At 44.2% G+C, this 17792-nt stretch overlaps 1 long non-coding RNA gene across 1 annotated transcript in view; it reads right to left on the minus strand.

The window, feature by feature from the left end:
• Positions 1-17792, minus strand: part of LOC148506042 (uncharacterized) — a 107188-nt gene that overhangs the window by 40389 nt on the left and 49007 nt on the right. Inside the window, exon 2 of the long non-coding RNA XR_015869826.1 lies at positions 9163-9258. This is a non-coding gene — a long non-coding RNA (uncharacterized LOC148506042). The remainder of the gene's footprint in view (positions 1-9162; positions 9259-17792) is intronic.

Genomic DNA, 17792 nt, shown 5'->3' on the forward strand with positions numbered 1-17792 from the left:
CACAATAGTTGCCGCAGAAAGATCCAAAGATCCCTCTCTGGCAAAACTCTGATATCTCCTGCGTTCAGTCTTGGTAAATACCAGAATAGAAAATGTCAAACTGAAGATCCCATTTTGTCTTGATTTTCGGGGCAAAGGGCATTAATTAATAGCCCCCTATGATTCTTGGGTTTGACAGAGTGCTGTGGTTCTAGTGGATTTACTACAAGCAAAGCTAGAGGCAGTGCTCCCTTAAGGAGGCAAACCAGAAGCCTATAGCTGGGTATGATATGTTATTTTCAGCCGAATCAGAGCGACATATTGTCCGCATCACTCAGTGTATACGGCTAATATGCGTGCTCCCGCGTTTTCATTCGGTTTTGTCCGGTCGACTGTGCTGCACGTCCAACCGGATGATATCGCATGCAGCCACATGGCAGGTAATTAAGGACGAAACGAGGAATTGTTGGCTGGGCACACATCGCTCAGTGTGTACCCAGCTCGTGTGTCACCGTGATTTTAGCAATGGAATGTAAGGTATTTCCTCATTATATTTATGAGGGTAGCACAGTGGTTGTAACAGACAATTAGCTGGAAGAAATATTTGAGATCCTCTGAAGGCGGCTCCACCAAGCCAATAAAGGTTGTTTTTTAAATGACAGAGCTTTAAAAGTTTTTTTCTATGTGTTAAAACTGCTAATAAGTTATGGCCTCAGTTGAGCCATCAGAGGTTAATCTAACACTGCCTTCCAAAAAACACATTTCTAAAGATTTGCAACTTACCATTTAATTTAATACTGTTTGGGGCCATGCATCATAAACTACATTAGGAATGTGACTTTTGACAAAGTATATAATAACATAATAAAATGGAATACATCACAGAATTGTACAGATCTTAAACTGGACTTAATGATCTTGTTTACAAAGACTGCAGCATACTAGTTTATCAAAAGATTGTTAATACATATATTTTCTCTCTCTTTCCATGTTTAAATTCAGCCCCAGTATTCAAAGTCCTTGTGGCAATATCAATTAATTCTCTGAGACCATTGTGTTGGCAGCCTGGTAGAAGTCTCTTCTGCTCTAGGCTTACTCAAAATTAGACCCCCTATTGTAGTGTCCAGACCAACATGGACCCCAATAGTTTAGGATAGAGAATCCCTGGGATGGGTCCTCCAGAATTCCAATAACAGTTACAATGAAGTATGGGACAGTTTGTAAATGATTTGCTAAGGTAAAGCATAGTCACGGACTAGTATTTGTGAGGTGCCGGTAGTTCTTTAAACTTATAAATAAATCCACCACTTCTAATAACTGATTTCCCACCAAGGGGTAAATCTACTAAGCAGTGGCTTTTGTAAATCGCTGCATCTCTGAGTATTGAAGCATAAAATATAAACTGGCAATGGTATTAATAGCAAAAACACCAAAGCTGTGTTATGTCACATACAGTAACATGACTGTGAGGTTGTGTTGTTAGGTTAGTAGTAGTTATAGTTAGTGTTTTGTTTTACTATACTGTATGTCACTGCTTACAGTATATAATAATACTGTAGGTGTATTTGTAATGGGTGCAGGATGTGCAGTGCACACAGGCCCCTGGGTCCAGTGGGGCCCCGCACAGCACACCATGCCCCCAAAGTAAACTTACATAGCCTCAGGAAAGCAGGTCCCTCCTCTTCCGCTGCACCTTCTACCAGTGACATCTTCAGAAAGATGGCAATGGGCAGTGAAAGCAAAAACTCTTGCACTGTGCCATGGCCTTTGTTCTCTAGTGCTCATGTGCCCCCTTCCTGAATATCACTGGGAAGATGGCGCTGCATGGATACGCCCCTGATCCCAATGTGGGGAAAATCATTTCTGTGGGGCGTATTAGTCAACTCCTTTTATTCCTTCCCTGAGAAGCAGACAATGGGAATTTAAATGAATGTCCAATGCTTTTATTTAAGATATTTGCATTTTCACTTCTCTATCCTATATATGCAGCTGTAGCTGCTCTTACCTTTCTTACTTTACACTTCACCTTTCTCATTAGAGTGATACCCTGGGGTGGCTTGGCTGAGCTGGTTTGGGGGTGTCCTGTGCTCTGGATTTGAACCCTAGTATGTTAGGGATCTACCCTACAGAGGTTACCTGGATATGGTGGGTAGGCCCATAACCTTGGCCATGATTATGGTAAAAACCTATTTATTTATTTTATTGCTTGATGTCTTTATATATAATTAGCAATTTGGAGTTGTGCACCTGTGATTTGTCTCTTTTCTGTGCCTGCATTAATAGTCTCAACAGGTAGCACCTCCCATTATATATATATATATAGATATATATATATAAAACACTAATCCACGGCACTCACCATTCCTAGTTTTGGGGTGCAACATGGTATGTGACCCTGTGATTTACATATATATATATATATATATATATATATATATATATTATAGTCAGGATGTGCAGTCTAGGACCTTTTCCTATATTTAAGATATACAAGCACCTGGGATCCATGTATTGGACAGCAGACTGGACTGGATAGCAGAAACACCACAGTACATTGTTGCCCAAGCAACCACTGTTGGGTAACAGTAAGTGGTGAGTGTTGTAGAACCCTTATGAATACCATTTCATCCACAGTGTTCACCATTGTCATTTTCTTTAGTTTGTTGGTGTACATACTGAACATCAGATACATTACATCCTTCATTTGTACTTCTATGGACAAGGCTGCAAAAGCATCAGAACTACTCTTTAAATTATTAAATGACCTATCAAGAAGCAATCTTCAGATGCTGGGACTGACTCTGAGTAGGGAGAAAAGCAAAACAAAAATAATAATAAGAAGAAAAGCAAGTAACTTTGCACCTGGGTGAAACCATGTTGCACTGCAGGTGGGGCAGATATAAAATTTTCTACAGAGATTGAGATGTGACAGGGGTGTATCCTAACTCAAATCTAAATTGCAGTGTAAAAATAAACCTGTCCAGCATTTGTGGGCTACATGCTAAAGCAGCCAGTATTTACCCTGCATGCAAAATAAATAAATGTATTTGCAGTTTGCACCCCTTGCATTGCCACATTGTTTGTTCCAGATACAAAGTTACTGTATTTGCTTTTTATTGCTTTGCTCCTGCCTTAAATCAGCTTCACTGCAGTGAGGGAGCTGTCCACAGTTTTGGAGTCCTGAAGCAGCACGGACATTTCTACAGGAGCATATTCAATGGCATATTATATAAGCAACTATGCATATAGGGGTTTATTCATAGATGGACGCTATTGTGTATCTTTGTACGATATGTCGCATGAGGCGCCTTATTTAAAAAGACGCCTCTTGCCCAATCTACTGCTGCGACCGAAGATTCAGCATCGGATCAACTGCGTGACCATCAGACATCTGAGTAACACTCAAGTTGTTAGGTTCTTCCGGATGTCCAAATAAATCATGCTGGCGGAGCCAGAGAAGCTGTGTCCAAGGGCGCAGTTACTGGCTTCGGCACGCCCAGAAAATCATGCTGCGGCTTTTTTGGGGTACTTCGACTGACATCACAGAAACAGCTCTGCACATACTCAGTGCGGCTCCTGCGCTTACGCAGATCGGCAACTATCGAGGATTTACGTAAATATCAAATTTATGTATATCTGTGAATTAGGCCCATAGGGCTCTATTTATTAACATTATGTTTACTAAAATAAAGTGAAAAGGGGTGTTTTCACACCCATTTCACATTATTTTAGTATCACCTATAGTTATTACAGGGCAATTGGAGTAGAATTCGTAAAATTCTACTCCAACCCCTAAGTATCACTTAATGGGAAATGTGATCCGACCAACGTTACTAAAAATAAATTGTTAAAAAATATCAGGGAAAGCCCAGTGATAATAACGCCACCTGGAGGTGGCGTTATCCAGGGTCTCCCCCAGTTACCGGACTCCTGCTCCGCTCTAACGGGGAGAGCAGAGTCGGGAGTCGGTCCCAGTAATCAGCTGTGTGGTCTAAACAGACCGCAAGCTGATTACTGTAAAAAAAAGAAAAAAGAATTGTCAAACAATTTTTCTACTTTCCTGACTCCAGGGACCATTGATCAGGCCTCGGGTGATGACTCCCCTCCGGTCAGCTGGTCTCCCATAGTGCACTGCAGCCCGGTCATCAGGTGATCGGGTCCCAGTGCAGTATGGGAGATCACCTGATCGGAGGCATGGAGAACATCACCGGAGGCCCGGATCATGCAGGTAAGTGTAATTAAGGGAGGGGGGGTCGCGGGGAGGGGATTCCATGATCACGGGGGGCGGGGCTTAGCGCCAGGGGGTAGCAGCGGCGGCCGGTCAGCGCATGCGCGGGCACTTTGTCACGGTATTTTTTTTGCAAAAATACCGTGACTAGTGTGCGGAGGGGATTCGCAGGGACAGAGCTTTATCACAAGCTCTGTCCCTGCATGGGATTTGTAGTAAATCCCTGTGATATTGCCTGAATTCACAATGCGAATTCAGTCGATAATATCACACTACAATCTGCATTCAATATGCGGATTGTAGTAAATAGAGCCCTTAAAGAGAGGGAGTGGAGCCTGTGAATTTGAGTGGTCTGACCACAGCTTAGTTAAAGTTAAAACTCCATTTAAATGCTGCACATATGAATCAAAGAGGTAAGAAAAGCAAACTTCCTTACATAAGGGTTATTTAGCCCTGATGCTCACATCTTCTTTTCCCTCTATTAGCCTCCTGCTATTGATAAAGAGACAGCCAGTAACACACAATCCCCACCACACTATTAAGAATGGAAGGAGTGCTACACTTTGTTCACCTATATTGATGATCTGTTTCTCAGGCTGTGGAAAGGAGCCTAATAAGGATCAGTGAGCATACAGAGAGACTGAACATACAGTATATATTTTTTAAATGCGTAGTAAATACTGTTTGCTTCTGCATGTAGCCCACAAATGCTGGACAGTTTTATTTTTATGCTGCAATTTAAATTTCAGTTTGGACACACCCCTACCAAATCTAAATATTTCTGCACGTTTTATAACCCACAACCTGCAGCGCAGCATGGTTTTACCAAGATGCAATGTTAATTGCACTGGAAAATTATTGTAATCGACAAATCTGTGATTTTTAACATGCATAATTTCCCCGATTCCCCGACAGATTGCCGATCTTTGATGGCTGCTGATCGGCATTTCAGGGAATTGAGAAAATGCACCTCAGATGTATGGGCACCTTTAGCTTAGTCATCAGATCACCAGACCTCAGTTGTGTATGGTTTACTGAGTGTACCTATCAGAATCTACCTTAGAGAGAGAGAAAGACCACATCTGATGGGGAGATGTATCAAGCCTTGGGGCTCTATTTATTATCATTATTTTTACTAAAATAGAGTGAAAAAGGGTGTTTTCACGCCCTTTTCATATTAATTTAGTTTCACCTAAAGTTAAAGTTCACCTAAGGGGCAATTGGAGTAGAATTCGTAAAATTCTACTCCACGCCCTAATTATCACTTACTGTATTTTTAGTAGTCAGATCGAATATCCCATCATCGTAATGGGAAATGCGATCTACCTGGTAGTTACTAAAAATAATGTGTGAAAAAAATACCGAGGCAAGCCCTGTGATAATAATGCCACCTGGAGGTGGCATTATCCAGGGTCTCCCCCGGTTACTGGACTCGTGCTCTGCTCTAACAGGCAGAGCAGAGCCCGGAGCCAGCCCCAATGATCAGCTGTGTGGTCTAAACAGACCTGATCTCTGCTAAAAAAAGTAAAATAGTTAGGGACCGGAGATCGGGGCTCCAGTGATCTCCTCCCTCCAGTCAGCTGGTCTCCCATGCACTGCACTGGAACAACGGCATCCAGTGACCGGGTCCCAGTGCAGGATGGGATGTCAGCTGACCGGAGCCATGGAGGACATCACCGGAGCCCCGATCACTGCAGGTAAGTGCAATTAAGGGAGGGGGTGTCACAATCACAGGGGGCGGGGCTTAGTGGTGGGGGGCGGGGCTTAATGATGGTCAGTCGGCACAGGCGCGGGCACTTGTCAAGGTATTTTTTGCGAAAATACCGTGATAAGTGTACGGAGGGGATTCGCAGGGACAGAGCTTTGTCTCAAGCTCTGTTTCTGCAAGGGATTTTTAGTAAATCCCTGTGATATTGGCTGAATTCACAATACGAATTCAGTCGGTAATATCACACTACAATCTGCATTCAAAATGCAGATTGTAGTAAATAGAGCCCTTGGAGAGAAATAAAATGTAGAAGTTGTGTAAAGCAACCAGTCAGCTTCTGTCATTTATCTAGCACAGTTTTTTAAATAACAGGACCTGAACTAAGGAGAGTATAGGTCTCGAAGCAACCGTTCTCCACCTGCACCAGCTTCAATTTCTAGAAAACGAGTGAGGGACTGGTATGCTGTTATGCTGAACTTATGCTATTGAAATTATACTATACTTTATGGTCTACCAGGAATCTTTTCAGACTATAGAATACGCACACTAGGCAATCCTAGCTAGTAATGCATCTCATTCATTGAAAAAGTAATACAATCATAAAGTGAGGCTTAAGGAGGACTTTCCCTAGAGACTCAGAGATAAGATAGGACTAAGACTCACATAGAGTTTGGACAACAGGTGGTTATATTATTGCCTTCTACAGATTAATTTCAAAAGGAGTGACTGAAACAGGAATCATATAGTCAACACGAGTGCTACACTGGTTACCTGAAGAACTAAGGGGAAATCCTGTATAACTTTATCCCCATGTAATAAAGCAAGAAGCCTAAGATCCAAACCTTATTACCAGATGATACCAGTTATTTACATACAAGTAATAAGGATAGAGTGGTTTCTCTGGACTTTAAACTGAAATATAGAATTGATAACAATCTCAGATATGAAGCTGCCACTAAAAGTGCACCAACAAATTATTTGCCACCTGTAGCTTATCAAATATCCAAATTATTGTTATGAAAAACAACAACTCATTTGTAATGATATAAGAATCTAGTTAATTATCAGTATAGTAGAATTGGTAAGTAGGGTAGAGTTATTAATCTCTTAGACTATGTGTTAGTTCAGTGTTGGCTAACCTTGACACTCCAGCTGTTATGGAACTACATAACCCAGCATGCACTGCTACAGTTTTGCTATTAGGGCATGCTAAAACTGTGGCAGGGCATGCTGGGATATATAGTTCCACAACAGCTGGAGTGTCAAGGTTAGCCAACACTGTATTAGTTAGTAGAGGGACAGTGTATTGAGGGGATATTGGTGGGGAATAACCTAATTACCCAGGGTGCTATGTGTATCTATGATAGAAGAGAACCCATGTCCATGGGATGCCAGCACTAGGGATCCTGGCGGTCAGAATCCCAATGCTGGCATTCATTCTCCCTACCCTAAGCCTCCCCCCTAGTGCCTAATCCTAACCCTCCCCCTAGTGCCTAACCCAGAGCTGTAACTAGACTTTTTGGTGCCCTGTGCCAGAAAGAGCATTGGCGCCCCCCTCATTTTTCAAAGGGACATAATGCACCCAAAAAAGGGCCATGGGTTCATGGGGAAGGGCCAGGGAAGATATAGGAGAGGCCAGGAGATGCTGGGAATGAAATAAGAGGAAGCTACAAGCAAGAATGATAATAAACAGAAATGTGACAGGCCCAAACAGCGGCTCCTGACCTGTGGTGCCTGTGCGATGGCACCGGCCACACTACCCTAGCTACGGCCCTGGCCTAACCCTAACCTCTAATGCTAACCCTCCCCCAGACCACTCTACTTATCTTCGGGAGTCCGACAGGTTAGGATGACGGTGACGGGATTCTGACAGGTGTTGGGATTCCGGCACCGTCATTCTGAGAACCAGAATCCCCGTGGTTGGGATTATGACTGCATCCCAACAAATAACTAGTATAAATCTATAGGGCCTGGGGTTCCCCAAGCCAATCCCTGGTTGGGAAGCGTAGTAGCTGAGACGGCTCAACTGGAGTCACCGCCAGAAGAAGCGACATAGAAGTCTACGGTGAAAGATTATCAACCACGACCCAGGTAATGTGGGTTTACATGAGAAGCCACCTGCTTTGGTAAGAGGTAATTGTCATAATAAATCAATATCAAAAAGACACAGCACATAGCTTAAAGGCTTTCCAAGAGAATGTTATGGAATCGGAAATACCAAGTTTCTGATATGGCACTGATAGAGTTGAGCAAAATTGCAGGGTCTTTAGCACGGGTTCAAACTTTACAGCGGAACAGGTCATTTTGCAGAGGTGCAGCATTCTTGAGATACTAGGCCTGATTGACAGATCAGGCCTAGTATCTCACAATGATCTGCATGCTGGGAAATACACGCAGATCATTGTATTCATCCTATCCATCTCCTTGTGAATCACTATCAGCACACATTTGCACCAGCCCTATACCTGGTGCAAGAAATCAGATGGCTCCCTGTGTATACTTAACAGAATAGCTCACAATTCTGGCTACACACTCACATCACGCCCTCGGAACATTTATCCTGTGTGCAAACGCCCAATTGCATATGCTCGGATTGGAACCAAGCCCAGTGCAAAACATTGCAAGATAGAACAGACATACAGCAACCTTGAATCAGGCCTCTATACTGTATTTCCCATTCTGTTTTCCCAAGTCATTATACAGAATGGCATTCCGCAGAGCTAGGTCGACAACCCTGTCATTGTATTCTGCCCTGTAGTGGGGTTTGGATAGGATTAGTAATTCCCAATGGAGCATAAATTATAAAAGGAATTCGACTGAATGACCAGTTCTGCTGCAGAAAGGTGTGAAATTCTGCAGCCAAATGAGGCGTATATTCCAAGGAACTGTATTAATAATATCGGTCATATACAGTCACTACCATATAGTATGAGCAAACATTTCATGTGAGTACTGTAAATTAATATGCACCTCAGTGATATTAATCCTGTAATTTTCTCATTTTGCAGTCAAAGAAAAGAAAAAAATCCTTAAATAAAAAGAAAATGACATAAAAACCAACAACATTGTATGTACAGGAACAACCACATCTGTGCGTACACACAGCCTTTGAGCACATTACTATGATACTTTTACCTACAGCTATGACCTCCCTGGCAGATTCCACTATGTAGTCTTAAGTGCCTTGGTCAAAATGTCTAATCCCTCATCAAGATTAAGCAGTAATAAGTAGAAATGAACCTGATACCTTCTCCGCAATAAGTGAATCTGCATCAAAAGCTACAGTATTTCAAGTCGGTCTCTATAGTGTTGAAGCAACATCAGATTTTTCCCTGGGGAAGAGCTGAAAGAAGAAATACAGAAAAAGGCTGTGAAAACAAAAAAGGCATGATAAAATATATAAGTACAGTATAGTATGATAGAGGAAAAATATCATGTGATCTTAAAATGAAATACACATTCTCATTTACACTTGCTCTGTCTAATCAGACCGCTTTTCCCTGGGGGAATAGTGGCTCTTGGAAAACACAAAATACAAAACGATTTAATTAATTTTTCCTGCTCTCTAGTGCGAAAGATCGTTTCACTTGTTATTAAGTTGCTGGACTGACGGAGAGGAAAAGGGGGATAAAAAATGTCCTGAGAATTTGTGGAAAGTGCCAGCTCCATAATTAACAAAGAGACATCAGCGATACCATTAGCTTAATCACTGGGTTTTACTGTACTGGGTCCTACAGCACAGCGAGAGGTGCCATGCTGGGGCAGCAGCGATATCATGACTGACTGCTGCTGCCAGGCTGACTTTTATTAGTTCTGTTATCCAGCGCTGACTTGCAGCTCCTGCTGAACTGTGTCTCAATTGCAGCCTTGTGCATGGGGTATTGGGAGATTAATGGCTAATTTTACATTTCATTCTCTGCTCCTCAGAACCTATTATGTTCCTCATCATTGTAAGGGGTGCTTTGTTGCTTAGCTGTCGCTGTTCCTTGCAACCTATGAGCCATCAGGGAGCACCTTCCTCAGAGGCAGGCTTCAGAAGTGCCATGTCTTTTAGAAACGCTTCGAGGCAACAATAGTAAATGAACAAATTCTTCAAGCACAACAGAGTAAGGAGGAGAGAGACTGCAGCTCACTGCTCCACAGTTCATTATGAACTATAGGACTTTGTAGGGTTGTAAAGATGACTAAGCCTTGTGTCCAGGAATGCAGTTACATTCCTATATCTTTGTATTTTTTAGCATTCAAGCTATAGGGCAAGATTCAGAGGTGCACGGAAATCCCATGGCGACTGAGATTCTGTACGCAGCAGCAGAGCCGTAACTAAACTTTTTGGTGCCCTGTGCCAGAAAGAGCATTGGCGCCCCCTCATTTTTCAAAGGGACATAATGCACCCAAAAAAGGGGAATGGCCTCATGGGGAAGGGCCAGGGAAGAGATAGGAGAGGCCAGGAGATGCTGGGGATGAAATAAGAGGAAGCTACAAGCAAGAATGATAATAAACAGAAATTTGACAGGCCCAAACAGCGCCCCCTGACCTGTGGTGCCCTGTGCGATGGCACCGGCCGCACTACCCTAGCTACAGACCTGCGCAGCAGTTTTGACAAAATTATGCTAATGATTTAGCTGATGTCTTGTGCACAGAGACGCCCACCTCCAGTATCTCACATCCGCCGCTTGTGCGCAAAAGATGAAACATCAGGAACATTGGTCGCCAATCGAACATCTGAGCAACCTTATGCTGTCTCAGAATGTTCATCTCACCTAAGATGCCGAGGCCTCTGCAGTTGCGTACGAATTCGCAGAGGTTCACTAGGGACGGTGTGCGGTCAAACTTAGAAAATGCGGGTTTGACCACATTTCTCATATGCACCAAGCCTAGGAATGTGATGCACTCTGGGGGGTTGGTTGAGGTGGGTAATGCCATCTCCTGATTGGCGCTACCCTATAGAAGCCTATGGGCTTCTATCAAGAGAGTGCTGTGAGAGGGATCCAATCAGATCCCTCCCAGCACCCCCTGTGGCACGTGCGTCCCTCTGCGCATGTGCAGAAGGACGTCATCGCAAAGAGTTGCTCTTACTGAGAGAGCGGTCCTTTGCAGTGTTCTTCATGCATAACAGCGTTGCTAACGCTGGCATGCTGCATGCAAAGGGTGGTGGAAAGCATTGCATCCTGAATGCGATGCATCAAGCATCACACCCTAGAACAGAAAACGGACTTGGCAGGCCTGTATTTTTGTAGCCACCCCTCGTTACCTCCCACAAACGCCGCTGCCTATCACAAGTTATCTCAAACTATATTTGTATATAATGACCTTCAGGCTGTGTGTATAAGGTGTACATAACACATAAATGCATTCTGTGTATAGATTTGGGTCCCCTTCTCAAGATGTCTCATTATGGTATGCAAATATTCCAAAATACGGAATATTCCGATATCCAAAATACCCCTGGTCCCAAGCATTTTGGATATGGGAGACTCAACCTGTATTTGCAGAAATGGTGTAAGCTCTGTGGAAGGCGCTTGCTTTGTACTTTCATGAAAAAAAAATAAAAATATATATATTATTTACGGAAGAGCCAAACGGTAGACAAGGTGCTTTTATCAGATGTTTTTAGTTTAGCAGGGATCTGCATAGCACTTTGCTCCTGCATTTTTGGGGGCTAAGAGAGTGCTGGTAATCAGGGATAATAACATACTTTTATTAGGATGTCTATTGCACCTTCTAGAGGCACTTTATATGAAAAGTACATGTTTAGGTGAATTTTAGCTAATGTTATTGCAATTTTCACCACAAAGAAGTAATATAGGCTCAGTGTTGAAGTGGGTAGGGAAAAGCAGCTGCAGCATACTGCTAAAGGGGTGTGAGCAGCCACCAGAGGGGTGTGACCAACCAAACGAGAGGCGTGGAATCCCCTGGAAAGGTTCTACTGTATTATACTGCAAATTAGCAAGAAGAGCACAGGCTGAGGCAGACGCTCTGGGTGGCTCTATAAGAAGCACAGTGCATGACCAAAACAGCTCTTCAGCATTCCAGGCACCCTGCAAGCCAAATGCAGGTGCCGTGGGGCAGCCACGGTGCCTCCCCCAGGACCCTGTGCCCTGGGCGGCAGCACCACTTGCACAGCTCTGTGTGTGGGTGGCTGCTGCTTGATTGCCTCAAAGTGGTAGCCTGACACTGATATGTTCCCTTTCTCCTTGTCACCATATGAGTTAGAGATATCTGTTATCAATAAATTGATGACCAAATTGATTGCCACCTCAGAGTTTACAACCAAGTACTGTATAGTTACCTGACTCCAGCAAGCGGGTCCCTCCTCCTCCATGGCGCCATCTTCCCAGTGACATTTTCGGGAAGACGGCACTGTGCAGTGACATCAAAGACTCTGCCACGGTGCCAAAGCCTCTGCTATGTAGTGTGCATGCACCATCTTCCCAATATCTCTGGGAAGATGGCGCCGCCTAGGAGGAAAGTCCCACTTTCCAGAGCAAGGTAAGATGCCTGTTCGGGGATGTAGAGGGAAGGGGATGCTGCTCAGATGAGGGGGCCGATGTACACGGGGCCCCCTCGAACTTTAATACACAATTGTGCTGTGAGTTAGACAAAATTGACTTGAAATGACTGGAAATTAATGTTAGTGATGTTAATAATACAAAAGGAACAAAAAATAGTCCAAGTTACATGATTTTAGCAGTTTTTACAAATTTTTAAAGATATCCAAAACCAAAATCTTGCACAAGCATACCAGGGCAAGCGAATCATATATCAGTTGCTCAGCTGTTATAATTAGTATGGTGCACTCTAAACAAATTGACATCTGCTCCATATTGTTTTGTCTATTTAGAGCAATCTGGCATGGTTGGTACAGTGCTTAGCCTTACTGCCTCATAGGCCTAAAGTCATGAGTTCAATTCCTGACAAAGCCACTGTCTACCTGGGGTTTGTATGTTCTCCCCCTGTTTGCATGTGTGGGTACCCTGGTTTCCATCAACATGCCAGAAATATTCTAGTAGGTAAATTGACTTCTGATTAAAACATTTTCCCTAGTGTGTATGTGTGCCTGACCATCTGATAGGGAATAGGGATTGTAAGCAGCACTGATGTGAATCAGTGGCGTCACAAGGGGGGCGCGGGCCGCACCCGGGTGTCACCCGCCGAGGTGTGACCCCAAGGTGCAGGCTTCCCTGCAGTGACAGGAGCCGGGTGCTGTACTGTAGAATTGAGTGCAGCACTCGGCTCCTGTCACAGTGAGAGAGTGCCCGCACCTCCGGCACCCCCCACCACTCCATAGAGATACATGGGCCGGGGATCGGGTTCAGGCCGCGAGGCCACGCCCCTTTCTGAGGCCTCGCCTCCTTTCTCAATTCACGCCCCCTCGCCATGCACAAGGCATCCCTCCCCGCACCGGATGTCACTGCGGGGAGGGATACCACTGATGTGAATGGCTAAAACATTCTCTGTGGTACACTGTGTAATATGTAAGCACTATACTTAATTTGACACTCTCTGCTTATTTAAAGAATACCTTGATGTTACCATTTGTACAACATTTATTTAGGCATTTTTTAAGCTTTTATCACATGCACATGGAAACAAGATGATAGTACAAAAAGTCTTGAAATGTTAAACCTGTGTAATTTCTCTAGCCTGTCAAACATTGACTATTCCAATAGGTGTCTCTGTTCTCTATTCTCTTCCAGTAATGTTCGTGTGCTATCCCCTGTGAGATAACATCAGGGACTGCAGCATGATAAGCATCCTTCCTAGTATAGAAACACCAGCAGACGGGAGTGACTTAGCTGTTCTTTAAGTCTGTGTGCATTCTACAAATGACCCCACTCCAGTCTCAGTTCTCTTCTATGGCGTCTATTCCCTTCATACACTGCCATTCTCATCTGAAAAGATTATTTTCTGTCCATCTTCCTAGATACAGTTGATGAGGCTTTTCATTTAGCTGGCAGCAATCCCAGACTGGGGTCGACAAGCTTTAAACACTACCACCTCAATCACTACACACACGCACCCTCCTATTTTTTTTTTTTAATCCTTCACCCATTATGTACCATTCACTGGCTTCTCAACCTCAGCTGCCGTTGTGTAATTAGGCCAACAAAAAAGTGAAAATCAATATAATGTTAAAAGAAAGAGATGGAAGCAAATAAAAAATACAGTTTAAATGGGAAAATGGTTAAAGTCTTGCCGGTGAACTGCAGCCGTGTTGGAAATGTACAGATCCAGGCACAAAGGTACAGTCACTCTCTCGTGCTTGTTTGCATTACACGGTGTGTACATCAGTGTAGTATTTTGTAGAATCCCTGTACAATCTTGTTCCAGTGCATTAAGCACACTGATTCTTAGAATATGTGAATTAGGAGGTCTATTATTTCCAAAGTTTTCTTCTTAATTCTAAATTTCCTTAATACTGTGTTATGGTAAATGCTAAATAGCCCTGTTATACATGCAGGTCCAACAATTGCATTGTGGAATTTACTATACTGTATGTGGGTTGCTCTGCTTAGAGATTTTATTTAGCTTATTTTATTAGCAGAGTATAACATTACCACGATGACCTGTTTGTGTAATGCGTAGCAGAGTATGCAACAGACAATGGTGGACAATTGTTTTTCCCAGATAGCATAGTAAACCAGGGTGGGAATCAGGGGTGTCTTAAGAGAGGAGGGGGCCTGTGTGCACTCCCTGTGCGGGGCCCCCTCCTCTCTCCTTGGTGGCCGGCAGCCGACTGATGCAGCTGGCCAGCCACCGGAGCATTAGTAGACTCCGGGCACTAGAGTGTGCCCAGAGTCTACTGCGCATGCGCAGAACACCGGAAAAATGGCCACGGCGGCCATTTTCCAGTGTTCTGAGCAGCGCAGACACCCGACGCGGGACATCGGACAGATGAGTTTAAATAAAGTAAACTAATATGGGTGCAGGGTGTGCTGTGCGGGGCCCCCCTGGACCCAGGGGCCCGTGTGCCCCGCAAACACTGCACCCATTATAGATACGCCACTGGCCGGAATACACTAGTCCAGTGTATATACAAACAACTGCTCAACACAGGTACTGTATGTGTTGAGCAGTTGTTTGGTGGGGTTGGGTACAGGGTGGCAGCGCTTGGGATCCCGGTGTTCAGAATCTCGGCGTTGGCATCCCAACAAGGTTAGGATACCGACACTTGTCAGTCAGTATCCTACACCTGATTACCTCCCTCCGTAAAGCACTTTTGGCCAGTTACTAGCCAAATGGAAAATACATAAGCTAGCTCTTGACACGTCTGTATTTCTTAGAGTACTGCACTTTACAGATGCAAAGTATTACACAGCATACTTGCAGACAATCAGCTCCCTCCTTCCGGGAGGGAGCTAATTGTCGGCTAACAGCGGGGGGCGTGCCCAGTCATTGATGGCACATTGTGGGCGGAGCCGCATGATCGTGTCATCGTGGCCCCTGCCCCATCTTCACAATGCCATTATTTTCGGCATTGTGAAGAAGGGGGCGGTGCCACGATGACGCGATTCAGCACGAATCGAGTCACCAGCCCCCCCACTGCGGGGTATCTAGTTTATTCTGGGGGAGGTCGGGAGGGTTGCTGGCTGCTGGGAGGCTTGCCTGCCTTTCCGGGGGGGCCAGGAGTGGCACCCGATAATCGTGAGGCTCCCGGCCAAATCGGGAGGGTAGGCAAGCCTGGTACACAGTTGTCAGCTCTTATACTTTTAGTATAAATCTGTATATATTTGCTGCAAGAAAAATATGTCCTATTGGTTCATATCGATAAAGACCCAACATCAAGGTTCTCATTTTTTGTTTATACATACTGTATATGACGGTGATATTTATGTGCTAACACTGAAGTACAGATAGAATTATGTACATTCACCTGGACTCATCTAAGACACCATTAAGCAATACCTGCAAGCAAGACAAAACAGAAGGAAACACTGGGCCTGATTCAGAGCCGGACGCTATTTGCGCTCGCTCGTTCAGAGAAAGGGGCTGGATATTTAAATTGAGCGCTCGCTCTTTGCGGTCTGTTGACGCCTCCATGTCTGAGCGAGTGAACGAAACATGCGCTCGCTATTTTGTAAAGACGTCCCTTGGCCGCTCGCATCATACGTCATCTCCGCTATTTATTTGATTAATCGAGTACATCGAAAGGCGTCTGAACTGCTCGCAGTGCTTGTGGTTGGATTTTCCTACCGCAATCATGCGAACAGTTCAGGCTAAGAAACAACCAAGTGACGTGGTCGATGACGCTGCTTTGTTAATTATGCACACCCTTAAAACGCCCGTTTTGACCGTTTGGCACGCCTGCGTTCGGATCACCACTCCCCGTTTTCAAGCACCTTCCCCTGTTACCACCCTCAAACGCCTCATTCTGTCACTCAAATTAGCAGGCACTCGCTGTTTTGCGAGCGCTCGATTTCCGACTGGTTGACGCATGCGCATTACGACCCATACGCATGCGCAGTTGTGCGAACATCGCTCGGAGCGAACAAGCGGCCGCTTACGAGCGGCTCTGAATCAGGCCCACTCTCCTTACGTAGGTGCCAGGGAGAATGTACTTACACCACCTCATAGACAGGTTAATACAAGTACTTTCCACTATTGTCATGTTTAAGCCACTTTATCAACAGAGAGCCCTATTGCTGGTGAGGTTTGGTGTTGGGATCTTTATCTCATTGTCCTATACATTAATAGAGTTACCATCATATTGGGCGGGATACATCAAACATCGCATTTTAAATTCGATGCATCCCGCTATTATTAAATACATGCACATTTATTAATACCGTATACATGACCGTTTAAGCAAAGGACAGCTCTTCCGCTTTTGCTGTGCGGGTTTATGACCCAGAAGTCCCTTGGGTGTTATTCTGCACATGTGCGGCCGTCGGACAGCGCATTTGCTAGCTGCAGGGAACCCTGCGAGGGTTCCTATTGGATCCCTCTGAAGAAAATCTCTGAAAAGAGGCCCATAGGCTTCTATTAGGCAATGCCATCTATAGACGGTGTTGCCTATCAGGTCCAACCTCCCGGAGCTTTTCGGAGCTGGAAGCATATGAGGAATGCATTTTTGAAGATAGTGGATCCCGCCCCCAGTGTTTAAACATATTAATTTAGTTATCAAAATAAATAAAATAAACTTTATTAATGTACAGTAGGTTAAAACAAATTGCATATAAATTATATATTACATTTTAAAGAATGAAATCTGGCCTACGAATGTGTACGTTGGTTTTCACCACTCCTGGTCACTAATGCCAGGACAGCTGAGTAAGTCATTCTTTTCATAAATCAGGGTAATAAAAAAGTATTAATTATTGCTGCAAATACCAAAGCTTTAATAAATGGGCTGCTAGAACACTAGGGGATCCATTAAGTAGTGTTCGTTATTGCTGGTGGCATATTTAATTTAGTATCACAGTGATACTAATGAATATGCCGCCGGCATTTAACAAGACTCATTTCTCCAGCAAGGTCTAACAAAATCCTCTTCCATGGCGCCATCCTCTGATGTATTGCTGGCAGCCTACCACTGCCGGTGATGGGCAGTTAAGTAATGTGCATGCGCATTCCACTTTCACTTGGCAGGGAATCAGAGTACTGGGAGGCTTCGCTGGAACAGGAAAGTCTTTTGCTGCAATGGGGACCGTACTGTTAACGCCATTTATAGGTCATGTAAGCATTACAGTAACAAACAGCAGTAAGCTAAGCTAAATCTCTATGTGTAGTCATCCATTACAATCTACAGCCAGGGGTTAAGCAAGCCTCAATATTCTGCACTGGTGGCCGTTGTTCCGGGTATAACACAATGGTGCAGTGTTGGCACTGTCAGCATGGCTGTTCCACTACTTCTTGCAGTCTGGGCAGGAACAACTT

The sequence above is a fragment of the Taudactylus pleione genome, unplaced genomic scaffold (genome assembly GCF_031769625.1).
Source record: "Taudactylus pleione unplaced genomic scaffold, aTauple2 ptg000431l, whole genome shotgun sequence".
Taxonomy (NCBI): Eukaryota; Metazoa; Chordata; class Amphibia; order Anura; family Myobatrachidae; genus Taudactylus; species Taudactylus pleione.